The 15,785-nt window shown below is 40.0% G+C and overlaps 1 long non-coding RNA gene across 6 annotated transcripts in view; it reads right to left on the bottom strand.

Moving 5' to 3' along the window:
• Positions 1-15,785, bottom strand: part of LOC137496158 (uncharacterized) — a 98,157-nt gene that overhangs the window by 80,888 nt on the left and 1,484 nt on the right. The gene's annotated exons all lie outside the window — the stretch shown is intronic.

The following is a 15,785-nucleotide window of genomic DNA, read 5'->3' as shown; positions in this document are numbered from 1 at the left end:
ATACATACACTCTCATTTACACACATACACTATGGACAATTTAGCTTACCTAATTCACCTATACCATATGTTTTTGGACCAACTGACCGAGCCGAGGCTCGAACCAGCAACCTTCTTGCAGTGAAAAAATCATGCTACCCACTACCCGATCTCTATTTGCACAGTTTTAAATTATTTCAGCAAGTTGCCAACAAATAATTCATTTTCATATTTATTTCCATTTAGCTTAAATAAATATATAATAGTAATTACAAAAAATTGATTACACAAACTGAAGAAAAAATCTAAAACTAAAATGAATCAAATTATTTATGAAATGATACCACACTGTCACCTTTTAGAAAATAAATATAAAACAATAGTAATGATTTAAGTAAATGATCTAAATGTATTTATATGTATTTTTATACTCCGGGTAAGAAAACTAAAAAATGTTCATCCAATTAAACATTGTCGGGCCGATAATTCCCATATTTCTGATAAGTAGCCAAAACTGTCAAATGTAGATTTGTACAATGGCGCATCTCTTTTCTCGCAGATCACCAGGCCGCTGTAGCAGACCAGAGGCCGCTGTTGACTAACTCACTGACTGACCAATTGAGCGATCCCCCCATTCTCCTCCTTCCCAAAACCCAACCAATAGTGCATTTTGAAAAGCACCTGACCCTTCCAGTAGAGATGCGCGGATGGGCTATTATTTCATCCGCAACCGCATCAAAAAACTCATCATCCGTCTGCCATCCATCCGCACTAGCATTTTTGACCAAATTTTAAAACCAAATTTTCTTGGCAAGGTGCTGTAGACGTGGGAATGACTGGCCTTATTTCTCCCAAAAGGAAAGTAGATTTTCCTCTGCTGATCCGTCTATACAGAAGTTTGTAGAGGAATACTTCTGTACTTCATCCAGAATTAGTGTATCCGATTCCTCCTATCATTCTGTGAAGTCAGTCCTAGGCTTTTTCGTTGGTGTGCCAGCTATGTGTACAAAAACAGTACAACCGCCCACCACCCGCCCGAATTTAATTAAAATATTATTTTTCGTCACGTCATCCGCCCGATCCGCGGTTTATCCGCGGATTCCGCGGCTGTAACCGCCATCCGCGCATCTCTACCTTCCAGCCCTTACCCTTAACACAACCGTAGTGTTTTGAAAAGCAATCCAGAAAAAGAAAAGCCCTCGCCTGATTTTCACTAAAATTTTTAATTTTACCACATCCTCATTCTGTAATTTACTTTTTAATTTTATTATTAGACTTCTGTTTCTGTCTTACCCCCTTACTGGAGCCCCTCCCCCTCCCATCTCTGTCAACTCCGCTCTGCAACTAATGTCAGCCGACATACTGTACATGTCAAGTTAACTGGTCAAACTGGTAACAGTGTGAAAGCCGTCCATGTGCAGGTAAGCGGTCACCTGGTTGGCAAGAATAAAAGGTACGGCATCATACCACCCGGTAGCATTCGTTTTAAAGACGAAATGAAGCCATACGTAGCTCTGGCTACATAATTTGCAATCTCTAGAAACCTATATAGGGCTACGTTTTCAGAATGAGCCCGTGTTGGTCTACTGCCAAGCAGCGGTTATAAATATGTGATGGATTTTTGAGGACAGAATACATTCAAATTACTCTAATTTAACAGGTTTTATTCGATACATCCCTTTTGACAACTTCCCATGTGCCAACAAGCTCCGGTCTCCACAATAATGTGCAATTTAAAATCTCCTTATGTAGAATCTCATCAAATTACTGTTTAATTCCTAACTGCATTTTTTCATCCGGAGGCTGTGTATTTATATATGTCCCTGTATGTGTACAAAATGATTTATACTGATCATTTCATTCCAATAAACCCTATTCCTCTCTGAATACACGGCGGATCGCTCTCGAAAGCATGGTGGAGAAAAACTGTCTTATTAGTGCAGTTCATTAAAATCATTAATAGTCATGAAATGAGAGTCACCAGAGTCCAAAAGGCTTAATGCCCTATCCATATTAATTAGGCACCAACAAATCCGAACTAAAAGAAGAAAAGGATAGAGAGAATTGATAGGGGGATGGGGGGAAAGAAAAAAAAGAGGAGAGAAGCAGCACTGACAGCACATGGATTACGCCACGCTAATAACCTCCCTTGCCGGACGTCACCCCGTCTCCCCCCACTCCGATTAAAATTCAGTTTAATTAAAATTGATTATATTAAGGGACTCATGTGCTTAATTAACTGCAGTCCGTTCTGCTGGAACTGACAGAAGCGTTGTAGTACACCTGAGCGTGGAAAGGTGAGGGCATAGGGAGGACTTCTGATTTGTGTTACCATCTGACAGAAGACACATTTTGACAGCTTTCTCCTTTGCTTTGTGTACATTTTCTCAGTGAGTAACCAAAAGTTATATAAAAAAAAATTCACAGTAATCAAATTCAGGCCATGTCCACTTGTAACAGGCCAAATGGGGTTTTCCCAGCTTTTGTTTAAAAAAAAAATTCTCTGTCTACATGACAAAGCAAAAACGCACTGTGATGCATGTTAATGCAAGTGTATCTGTCTGCGGACTGCAAGATAAGTGCGTAACATGAAGGGGGATGACTTGTAGTATGTTAGAGAGGAGTAACTTGCAGTTATTGAGATCCCATTGAACCATGTGAGATGTCACAATGAGATGTTGTTGGCAAGATGATGGAAATACTCACCAGAACACTCTTTTACCAAATGTTTTCATATGTATTATGCTTTCATATTATTATATTCATTTATTTTGCAACTCCACCATGCAACTCCACTCGCTGACTACTTCATTCGTTTTGTCACGACAGTTAGCCTACTCTGCGTCGGCCCTTGTGGTTACAAATAACAGTACAATGGCAAGCGCGTCAAGTATGAAAGCCTCTGCAACTCGCGGCTGTACGTTAATAACTGTGATGGTTGGGTTTAAGGTTGGGGTAGGTGTAGATGTTAATAACTGTGTGGGTTGGGGGTTGGGGTAGGTGTAGACATTAATAACTATGATGATTGGGTTTAGCTTTGGGGAAGGTGTAGACGTTAATAACTGGGATGATTGGGTTTAGGTTTGGGGAAGGTGTAGACGTTAATAACTGGGATGATTGGGTTTAGGTTTGGGGAAGGTGTAGACGTTAACTGGGATGATTGGGTTTAGGTTAGGTAAAGTTTAGACGTTATTAACTGTGATGGTTGGGTTTAGGGTTGGGGAAGGTGTAGACGTTAATAAATGGGATAATTGGGTTTAGGTTTGGGGAAGGTGTAGACGTTAATAACTGGGATGATTGGGTTTAGGTTTGGGGAAGGTGTAGACGTTAATAAATGGGATGATTGGGTTTAGGTTTGAGGAAGGTGTAGACGTTAATAACTGGGATGATTGGGTTTAGGTTTGGGGAAGGTGTAGACGTTAATAACTGGGATGATTGGGTTTAGGTTAGGTAAAGTTTAGACGTTATTAACTGTGATGGTTGGGTTTAGGGTTGGGGAAGGTGTAGACGTTAATAAATGGGATGATTGGGTTTAGGTTTGAGGAAGGTGTAGACATTAATAACTGGGATGATTGGGTTTAGGTTTGGGGAAGGTGTAGACGTTAATAAATGGGATGATTGGGTTTAGGTTTGGGGAAGGTGTAGACATTAATAACTGGGATGATTGGGTTTAGGTTTGGGGAAGGTGTAGACGTTAATAACTGGGATGATTGGGTTAAGGTTTGGGGAAGGTGTAGACGTTAATAACTGGGATGATTGGGTTTAGGTTTGGGGAAGGTGTAGACGTTAATAACTGGGATGATTGGGTTTAGGTTAGGTAAAGTTTAGACGTTAATAACTGTGATGGTTGGGTTTAGGTTTGGGCTAGGTGTAGATGTTAATAACTGTGACGGTTGGGTTTAGGTTTGAAAAAAGTGTAGACGTTAATAACTGGGTTCAGTGTTGGGGAAGGTGTAGATGTTAATAATGATGATTGGGTTTAGGGTTGCTGTAGTTATAAACATTAATAACTGTGATGCTGTGGAGTAGGTGTAGACATTAATAACTGATGGGTACAGCACCATCTTGTTGACAACCTAATTGACATGTGGGTCTCCGTAACTTCAAGTGACCATTCTACAAGTTATGCCCCATCATGTTACACCCTTCTTGCAGTCCACAAAAGACCCTACACTGTTAGGGGCAAACCAAACCAACAGGGGGGCGATAAGGACACTTTTATGCTTGGTTCACACTAAACGGGGAATTAAGTTTTTTGTGATTAAATTGCATACAAGTCAATGTAAACGCGAGAAGAAAACTGGATTACAGTCACGTGGGTGAACGACATGAAATGTGCGATGGGTTAGCAGCGAATGTGCAATCAGAAAGGAGAAAACAGCGCGCACACACTGATGTCATGAGGCGAAACTCTAGTTGTAGTGTCTACAAGACCACACTGTACCCAGAGTTGTGAAATAACATCACTCTGGCTGGGGTTTTTAGAAAGTTTCGGTTTTAGTCGCCTGAAACTGCGTTTTCGTGTGGACAGCCAATCTGCATAGCAAAAACTGTGGTTTTGAAAATGCCCATGTTTGTGGACAGGCCCTTAGTTGATCGAATACTATCTAGATGCAGACTGCATATCTCAGTGATGCAATGTCAGACACAATGCACTCAATGGAGCTAGTCACGTCACTGCGAGGGATAGGGTTAGGGGTGGGTATAGGTGAGCGCATTAAAAAGCATTGGATGCAGCTCAGATTGCACTGCACCAGGTCTGCATCCAGATGATCTAGATGATCTCAGATGATCTAGAGTTGCTTAGAAATAACAACACCGATACAAAATCACTAAAGTCATGTTTGTTTTCCAATCTTATCTTTTGAGCATATCATTTTGACCACTTTACATTTTTACATGCAATGAGTTGCTGCATTCGATTGACTGATTAGATATTTGCATTAAGCTGTTGCACCAATGTACCTAATAAAGTGGCCGCTGAATAAACACACAAAAGCTAAATATTATTGTGCCGCTTTTGCTGCAATCTTATGTCGTGGTAACACTAGAGTTTGATCATTCGAAATTCTGTCACACAGTGCTCCGAAAAGGGATGGGATTAAAAATGATTAGACATTAAAAAAAAACTAGCGATAGGTCCATATTTTAAATTTCTGTAGAGAGAGGTCATGTTTTGGCCTTCAATTGCTCTCATACTATCACATGATGCGATTTTGTCTGTCAGAGTTCATTAAGTTTAAATTTTGCAATACAATCAACTGCAAAACTTGTCGCTCGAACTTGTGTTTCCGGTCTGTCACATTCACATGCTTATGAATGGACGTCTATAGGGCAAAAAAGTGCAGTGTGATAGCAGATTCAATCTTATTTCCTACTTATGGAGTTTTGTCATTTATGCAATTCATGATGATGGATGAGGAGATTCCCCCACATTGTGCAAAACGATTTGAGTGTCCAGAAAAGTCCTATATAAATGTAAGAAATTATTATTATAATCAAACCTACTACAAACTAATTTAATTTAGAAAAATACATATTCAGTCAAGAATTACTACACATACAGTGATACAGTATGTACAAAACCAACCAAGCATATCAAATAAAAGTCAAGAATTACAATATACACTTACACACTTTTTGACAGTCTACTCGTGTCCAAATATGGTTTTCGTATCGTTCATATCGTCCCTTCTATGTTTTGTCTTTCAAATTTGGTAAAACAAAACCAGCACAGTTAGTCACTGGTAATATTTAAAGCAAGTTTATGCAGCAATAAAAAGCCCAAACAGTCTTTAAAGTAGAAATGGCAAAGATACAAAGAGAACGCTGTGATTAAAAACAACATCTTTACGAGCAAAAACTAAACACAGTGTCTCTGTTAATAGAGCTTACAATTGGCAGAGATATTTTGTCTTTGGTTGCAAGTTTCTTTAGTCAACAATAGCAGTAACCACACTAGTTAAATTGTTGGTATTAATGTTCTCATTTATAAAAGCACAATTGATGTGGTTATACAAAATGTTCATAGTGGTTATACAAAATGTCAGTAGCCAATTGCATTTTTGGAGTGATTTGTGTTTCACACATAAAGAATTCCCTCCTGCATTTGTGAGCTGTTGTAAATTTAAAGATGTAGAACAAATGTGTCAGCTCCAACGAAGCAAAAGTTTAAGTAAATAGATTGTTGCAATACTCTGAATGGATAACTCTGATTGGAACTAAACATGATTTTTCAACACAAGAGCAGAGTTTTCTTGGAGTGACACAGTGGCGCAGTGGGTAGCGCTGTCACCTCACAGCAAGAAGGTTGCTGGTTCGTGCCCTGGGTGGGTCACTTGGCATTTCTGAGTGGAGTTTGCATGTTCTCCCCATGTTTGCGTTGGTTTCCTCCGGTTGCTCTGGTTTCCCCCACAGTCCAGTGACATGCGCTATAGGTGAATTGAATAAACTAAATTGGCCATGGTGTATGATTGTGTGTGAATGAGTGTGTATGAATGTTTTCCAGTACTGGGTTGCAGCTGGAAGGGGCATCCGCTGTGTAAAACATATGCTGGATAAATCTGTGGTTCATTCCGCTGTGGTGACCCCTGATTAATAAAGGTACTGAGCCGAAAAGAAAATGAATGAATAAATAATTTTATTCCAACTTTGATTAATAATTGAACATAAGGCCAAGCAGTATTGGCATGATCTTGTGTTCAAGGTCTGATCTTTATTGTTTAAAGGATGTGTTGTAGGATTTACTGTGTTTACTTGGTTGTTGTTTACTTATGTAAACACCTTAATAATATTATTATCCTATTCAGATTAAGGCAAATTATTTGGTTACTGATGTCCTTGTAATATTAGTCAATAATTACTATTTTTATGTTACTGTTAGGCGTACGCACACTATAAAATATGATTAGCTGGTTTTATTTAAAATAAGAGAATAAACATGTTGCTTTTAAAACGATTAGATGACTTTACCTAAAAAAAGTGAGTAAATACATTGCCTTAACATTTTTAAGTAAATGAGCTACGTGCATAATTATGAAAAGTAATGTGTCGAGAGCTGTGGGAACAAAACAAGACTGGCGTTAAGTAAAAACGAAAAGCACCTGTGTGGAAGAAACCCATTCATTCAGATGCCAGGATGGCTCTCACGGCTCTTTCCCTACCGGTGGTGAACCCCACATCCCCTGCTCCTCCCATGCTGGGAGAGGGCAGCAGGCAGACCTTTTCATTGCCTCTTGCCACCCCGGCACCTTGGGGCAGACGAATGGGTTTTTCCCCTGCCCGGGTAACTATCAAACACTCATTTTCCCTCTCAGCAGCAAAAGCATCCGAACAACGTGTTCCTCCATCTCCCGGGTTTTCAGCACCACTGCTTTTATACGGCCTGCTGGCTGTTGGGAAGAAGGAGGTGGAGAACCAACAAAATTTAAAGAATTTATTTAAGAAAAACCAAACAAACAGACGGTAGCTCCTCATGAAAACTGCCATCGAACTGAAAACAAACACAATGTAAACGTGTCCAGGCCCAGACCTTTTTCCTCATCCTCTGTCGTCACTCCTCCTTTTATTATCCAGAGCTCCTCCTCGGGACTCAAGGCTGGTGTGCGCCACAGGTGATTCTCGTTCTCACTCAAGCACCGGCCTCGCTACGTTCCCACGGCTCTCGGAGTCACGCCTCGCCACAACTAAGTAAATCCACGTAACACTTCCAAATTACAATGAGTTTACTCACTTTTTTTAAAGTAAGGTCAGCTTCTTGCTTTTAAGGCAATGGGTTTACTCACAGTTTAAGTAAAGTAAATAATCACTTTTACAGTGTATACGGTTGGGGTAAAACCCATTTTAAATGATAATATAATAAATAATATAAATAATTCTCATTAACTTCAGGCCGGAGCTGAATCCCTTCTAGCAGCAACCCTATATGTTAGTAAGTTCCTTTAAATAACCAACTGCCCCAAAGACACCATCTTCAATAAAATCCTTCCATGCATTCAGAATAATCGACCCCTAGTGGAGCTTAAATTAACAGCATCCGCTTGTGTTCCCACTGCCCTCATCTCTTTTCTTCCCTCGGTCGAGTGAGAACTTATGGGTTCTGGCCAGCAAGATGACAGCGGTACAAACGCTGGATAGATAAGGCTGCGACCCAAGGGCCGGCCGGAGGATGAGATGAATACATTACTCAGACAGCGACGAGGGACTAGGGTCAGTGCGGTTCAAGAACCAGGGCGCCCTTAACTAAATCTGCTGCATCTGTAACAAGGAGGGCCGAGGGAGAAGCGGGCACAAAGCATGTAGAGGAGAGAGAAAAACAGAAAGGGTGGGAGGGAGGGGTTTGTCCTCCAGAGCCCCCTATGGCATCTCGCCGCACTCCGGCAAGGTCTGCAAAATTGGCCGACGTCCCAAATGCAAGGCCTTTTTACCACAAGGCCCCACTCTATCAAGTCTGCAAGTCGAGATGATGTGTGTGTGCGTGTGTGTGTGTGCCAGCCAATGGCATCATTTATCCAGCAGGGCAGACAAAAACAAGCTGCTGCCAGTATTGATGGGCCCTCCTCAGGGCCCTCTGCGGATTGGGGTCGCCAGGTCAGCGGTCGCCAGCAATCTGGAGGTAAATGGAAACTGGGGGCTGTTAGATGTATGACCGGCCACCACAGAACAAAGCCCAGGTGTGTGTGTGTGTGTGCGTATAAAAGCAAGTGGCTCCCTTTCTACTATATTGTGCCGCTCTTCCTCTAACCCTGCCCTCTGTAGATAACCGGATTAAGTTCTTGTTTATTGCCAGGATTTTGACCTCACTTACTCTCATAACTTCATTGCACTGCCTTTTCAGTGTAGTGTGGTATAGCAAGCTGGGGCAATTTAGAAGAATGGCATTGTGCTGCGAGGCTCACGCTTGGAGAAGTGTACCTCTTTCATTCGCTCTCACTGCATCTGAATGGCTGATAAAAGTGGGGGTGACGTGAAGGTGCTAGATTTAAAGTGGTTGTAATGGAGAGTCTAGACTTTTGAGGAAATATAGAAGTAGATTTTGAGGAAGTGAAAAATTTAAGGAAATCTGAGTGGCGTTTCACTATGCAACACTCACCAGCAAGACGCTAGAGTGTAGTGAATGGGTTTAACGGTATTGATACTGTAGATTGTTAGCATGCAAGCATCGCTGCAATCTTTTAAAAGGACTAAGCAACCATCTATAGCAGGGGTCACCAAACCTGTTCCTGGAGGTCCGGTGTCCTGCAGATTTTAGGTCCAATCCTAATCAAACACACCTGAACAAGCTATTCAAGGTCTTACTAGGTATACTTGAAACACCTAGGCAGGTGTGTTGAGGTAAGTTGGAGCTAAACCCTGCAGGGCACCTGACCTCCAGGAATGAGATTGGTGACCCCTGATCTATAGCAATGGTCTCAAAACTCAATTCCTAGAGGGCCGCAGCTCCAACATAGGCTCATTCTGAAAACGTAGCCTTATATACATTTCTGGAGATAATTAGCCACATGTAGCCAGAAGTATAGACTGCATTTCATTTTTAAATGAACAGTACGGTGTGGTATGACACAGGGGCGGACTAGCTATCTGGCAATTCTGGCAAATGCCATAAGGGCCAGACCAATTTTTAAATGTGGGCCGGTCAGTTTTTTTTATTTTTATATGTATTGTTTTTAAGTGCAGACAGCTTTTATTTCTTGCTAGATGCTATTATGTTGATGATAATAATAATAATAATTAATGTTAAGCATTTGGCCCAATCAGCAATTGCCGCCTGGTTTCAAGATGGGCGACCCAATCCGAGGTTACCTGGACATAATCAAAATCTGGCAAGAATGTCATATTATTTCACCATCTGTACATTAAAATTAATAGAGAATGTACGTGTCGGTGGGTGGGGCTGTGTCGGTGTGGTAATTTGTGTCAGTATGGTAATTTGTGTGGCTACAGTGCCAGGGCTGAATTTTTGTCCCAGTCCGCCCCTGGTATAACACTATTCCTTTCCAGTTGACCGCTTACCTTAAATTATTTTTCAGGAATCCAACTTCCAGCTGTGCAAGAAAACATACAATCTGATATGAGGGAAGTCATCTTTCAGTACTGACCTGCTGTATTGTTTTTAAATAGAGGAAACATTTTACAAGTAACTTTTATTCTAACTCGTTGACCTTATTCTTCACATTTCTTTATTCTAAATCTTTAGGAAATAATTTGGTACATCAAAAAGTGTGGTTATGATGACCACCCAACAAGCTAATCCAGCTAAAAATTATGCTTACTGTAAAATATCACTAAAATGCAGTATGTCAGTCTTATAATTAAATAGAAAATGACTGCCCACTTTTTGAGAAAAAGAAAACACCCATTTTACCAGACTGGCTACAGGCTTGTAATTCATTGTAGTTTTCATTTAGTCCAATTAAATCCTTTTAAATTTTACATTAAAAATCATCAGCTAGATAGGGTGTAGTAGATGGGCTTAATGGTATTAATAATGTAGAAGCATTTGTCCAAACTCGGTCCTGGAGTGCTGGTGTCCTGCATAGTTGAGCTTCAACTTCCTTCAACACACTTGCCTGGAAGTTTTAGTATGCTTAGAAAGAGCTTGATTAGCTAGTTCAGGAGTGTTTAATTGGGGTTGGAAATAAAATATGCAGGACACTAACCCTCCAGGACCGAGTTTGGGCACCCATGCTGTAGAAGGTTTCTTAGTCTCTCTAGAACAGGGGTGCCCAAACTCGGTCCTGGAGGGCCGGTGTCCTGCATATTTTAGTTCCATGCCCAATTAAACACACTTGAACCAGCTAATCAAGCTCTTTCTATGTACTTCCAGGCAGGTGTGTTACAGGAAGTTGGGGCTATACTGTGCAGGACACCAGCCCTCCAAGAAGTTTGGGCACCCCTGCTCTAGAACATTGGTCTCAGACTTGATTCCTGGTGGGTCGCAGCTCTGCATAGTTTTGCTCCAACCCTAATCAAACACAGCTGATCCAACTAATCAAGGTGTTCATGACTACTGCTTTTAAGCAGGTGTGAGTTGGAGGTGGTTGGACCTAAACTGTGTAAATCTGTGAAACTGTGTTCCCTCTAGGAATTGAGTTTGAGACCACTGCTCTAGCACTTAATGTATCATTTTCTTTTTAAGGTCCAGATCAAAGGGACAAAGCGGACCAAAATGCAAGTGTAAACAAACGGTAAAATGTATTAGATAAGCTGTTGGGTGCTTTAAATATAAGGGCTAGAAAGATTTAAGCACTTTAATGGCCATGCCAAATTCCAGCATCTGGCTGCTAGATGGCACTTGCATTCAAATAATTCAACTTTCCATTTTAGCCCAATCTGGAGCAGAGCACAATATATTCAGTAGTAATTTGCTTAATTTAGGTTTATTCATTCTATATCAATCTTTCTACTAGAGCTAAAGTTTACTAAGCTTCAATTGATTACTAAACAGCAAGCACAAAAGATGCAAAAGGGACAATACCTTTGCTGCATTCAGTGTCTGAATTCAATCTTTCAAATGGACTATATATAATTGATCTAATGTGGAGAACAGGGAATGAAGTACAGGGGCAGTTTTGAACACAGCCAGGGTCTATTTTTTGCCCATTTGATCATCTGCCAAGTGAAAATCATAAATCAGTTAAACAGCACGCCTCTGTTCTTTGCAACAACAAAAAAAGGAAAAAGAAAATTGTTATTTATTCATGTCCTTGTGGTTCCAGTTGTGTTTGACTTTCTTTTTTAATCCATTAACATTATTTGACTTATTACATTAACTAACAATAAAAAATATTAAACTATATAAAGAATTATACATTTAACACCTGCATCATTTGGGATGCATCTTTATAACAAAAAATAGCATGTGTAATGCATCAACATTTAAATATATATAAATGCATAACTTATATATGAAGAGTTCATCTGAAAGTTTCTTTTAAATTGAACATTTTTCTAAGGCTCCTGTATGTAGGTTCAGTAATTTTACTTGTATGGTGAAAAAAAGTTGTTTTTTCATTGCCTTTAATGTGAAATATATGAACATAAACATGTCTGAGAAGGCTGAGAAAAATGCTAATTTTAAGGAAAAAAAGGTTTTATATTTGAACTCTTCATATACACTAACCGGCCACTTTATTAGGTGCATCTTGCTAGTTCTGGGTTGAGCCCTATTTTTGCATTCAGAACTGCCTTAATCCTTAATGGCATAGATTTAACAAGGTACTGGAAATATTCCTGAGATTTTGGTTCTTATTGACATTATAGCATCACGCAGTTGCTCCAGATTTATCGGCTGCACATCTATGATGTGAATCTTCCGTTCCACCCCACATCCCAAGGGTGCTCTATTGGATTGAGGTCTGGTGACTGTGAAGGCCATTTGAGTATAGTAAACTCATTGTCATGCTCAAGAAATCAGTCTGAGATGATTCTCACTTTATGACATGGCGCGTTATCCTGCTGGATTTGGCATGTGCGAATTGTAGCCTCAGTTTCCTGTTCTAGCCCATCCAAGATTCGTGTTGTGTGTTTAGAGATGATCTTCTGCATTCCTCGGTTGTAACGAGTGGTTATTTGAGTTACTGTTGCCTTTCTACCAACTGGAACCAGTCTGGCCATTCTCCTCTGACCTCTTGAATCAACAAGGCATTTGTGCTCACTGGTAATTTTCTCTTTTTCTGACTATTCTCTTTAAACCCTAGAGATGGTTGTGCGTGAAAATCAGCAGTTTCTGAAATACTCAGACCAGCCCGTCTGACACCAGCAACCATGCCACGTTCGAAGTCACTTAAATCACCTTTCTTCCCCATTCTGAGACACTGCTTGCTGCAGAGCCACTTGGTCTCCAATGAGGGGGAGCTTGAGCTCCAACTCCTCCTCCTGTAAGCTTTTTTAATGCGTACACCCACCCCACCTCTAACCCCAACCCCCAGTGCATCACTTGTAGAAGAAGTGCAAGGAAAGAGGAGCTGGAGCTCAAGCTCGCCCTTGCTGGAGCTCAGCTCTGCCCAAGTGGCTCTACAGTGAGTACCATTTGCCCATTCTGATGCTCGGTTTGAACTGCAGTAGACCATGTTGACCATGTCTACACGCCTAAATGCACTGAGTTGCTGCCTTGTGATTGGCTGATTGGAAATTTGCATCAACAAGCAGTTGGACAGTTGTACCTAATAAAATGGCCGGTTAGTATATATCATAAATAGACAATATTCAGGATAATAAGGAAAGCTCTATGTGGTCTGTTTTTACACAATGTCAGTGTTTATGGGTTTATTAAAACTAGATAAAATGCTAAAAATAATGTTTTCTAAGATATTAATGACTAGTGCATTGAGAAAAACCCCAAAAATACAATAGGCACATCAGTTTTGTCGGATTCTCTTCTTGCCAGAATCTTCTCTATTCTCTGCAAGCTCTAATACTTATGGCTATGTGGTTTTGCAAGCTCATTTAATAAAGGGAATCATGGGGGAATGTGAAAAGGGGACAGCAAGATGGCAGAAGAGGAGGAAATGCTGCTGATGGGAACCTGAGACGGTGCCCTTCCATTCACTCCGGTATCACTGTAACACATCATCCAATTTTTCGAGAGCCAGAGAGGGGAATGGGCCTGCATTTACATAATGCTGCGTCCTCACTATTTTAATTCAGTTCAAGCGCAGCCATGTGTGTGTATGCCACCGCTATTGCTGTTTGCGTGAGTGTGTAGCTGTGTGTTGTTGCAGGGCTCTTCAATCCTAATGCTAGATGAACTCTCAGATAAGTTGAGCATATAGTGCTCTTCAGATGAAGTGCTGCCTTAGAGAGATGAGCATGTGCTGCCAACATATTTTCCACTGCATTATTAAACAGCCAATACTATGGAACAACTTGATACCATGACATAAATTAGGCCTGATTGAAAGATAAAATAATGATTAATATGGATTATGGATATGGATAGTCATAAACTGTCAAACATTCGTGTGCTTTGACTGTTTTTGTTATCATGAGCTGATATGAGATGCTGACAGTATGATAATCTTAGAAAAAAATATCACGATATCATGATATTGTGCTTACTGCTCTACAATATGTTCTTTTTAAATGTCTGGGTAAAAAACAACTACTTTATGACCTTAATAAAATTTATAAACTAAATAAAATAGTCGCAAAAAACACATACCACCATAGGAATGGTATAACAAAACAAAAAAAAAAAACAGCAGTAATAAAACCTTGTTTTTGCAAATTGCTGTAAACCTTGAAGCTGAATATGATCTAATGAATAAATAATTCTAATGATAAGAAAAATTTTCACCTTATAACTAAGAGCAGTGTATGAATTATACATTGACGATCGGGAGGTCAATCAAATCAAATCAAATCAAATCAATCAAATTCATTCATTTATTTTCTTTTCGGCTTAGTCCCTTTATAAATCTGGGGTCGCCACAGTGGAATGAACCGCCAACTTATCCAGCATATGTTTTAAGCATATGGCCTTCCAGCTGCAACCCATCTCTGGGAAACATCCATACACTCTCATTCACACTTTAGTTTACCCAGTTCACCTGTATCGCATGTCTTTGGACTGCAGGGGAAACCGGAGCTCCTGGAGGAAACCCACACAAACGCGGGAGAACATTTAAACTTCACACAGAAATGCCAACTGACCCAGCCGGGGCTCGAACCAGCAACCTTCTTGCAGTGAGGCAACAGCACTACCACCGCTTCGCCATGAATCAGATTTATGAAAGTATTTATATTACATCTAATTTATTAATAAAATTTATACGTTTTCAGTGTTTTGAGGCATACTGTATAGCGACTATTTTAGAGGTTACTCTAGGTCAAACTATACAAACTCTATTTTTTCTTCTTTTTTTTTGGCTACATGCAGATTTTACAAGAAACATGTTTTGTGAATACTTAAGATGTCTATTGGTGCTCTGAAACTGCCAGTTTTAGACTGTTGAATGATATTTTTACTAGCATTGATTGGCGCGATTATGTATAGAAGCCAAAAATAAATAAATAAATAAATAAATACAATTTTTAGAAAAATTATAAGGTCAGAATTCTGATTTATAAAATCAGAATTGCAAGTTATTAAGTCTATTTTCTGAGTTATAAAGGCAGAATTGCAGGTTGTTAAGTCTGAATTCTGAGTTATAATATCGCAATTCTGAGTTATTAAGTCAGAATTCTTAGATGTGAAGGCGGAATTGCAAGTTAATAAGTCTGAATTCTGAGTTATAAAGTCACAATTCTGAGTTATTTTATCAAAATTGCAAGTTATTAAGTCTGAATTCGCGATGCGGTGGTGCAGTAGGTAGTGCTGTTGCCTCACAACAAGAAGGTCGCTGGTTCGAGCCTCAGCTGGGTCAGTTGGCATTTCTGTGTGGAGTTGCATGTTCTTCGGGTTCCTCCGGGTGCTCCGGTTTCCCCCACAGTCCAAAGAAATGTGGTATAGGTGAATTGAGTAGGCTAAATCGTCCGTAGTGTATGAGTGTTCATTCATTCCGCTAGGGACTATAAGCCGAAAAGAAAAAGTATGATTCCATAAAAAAGTCTAAATTCTGAGTTATAAAGTCAGAATTAGAAGTTATAAAGTTAAAATTCTGAGTAATAATGTCGCATTTTCGAGTTATTCTGACTTTATAACTTGCAATTCTGACTTTCATTCATTTATTTTCTTGTTGGCTTAGTCCCTTTATTAATCTGGGGTCGCCACAGCGGAATGAACCGCCAACTTATCCAGCAAGTTTTTACGCAGAGAATGCCCTTCCAGCCGCAACCCATCACTGGGAAAGAAATTCTGACTTCAT

Source organism: Danio rerio, chromosome 7, assembly GCF_049306965.1.
Source record: "Danio rerio strain Tuebingen ecotype United States chromosome 7, GRCz12tu, whole genome shotgun sequence".
Classification (NCBI taxonomy): domain Eukaryota; kingdom Metazoa; phylum Chordata; class Actinopteri; order Cypriniformes; family Danionidae; genus Danio; species Danio rerio.
This window is presented reverse-complemented; position numbering and strand designations above follow the sequence as displayed.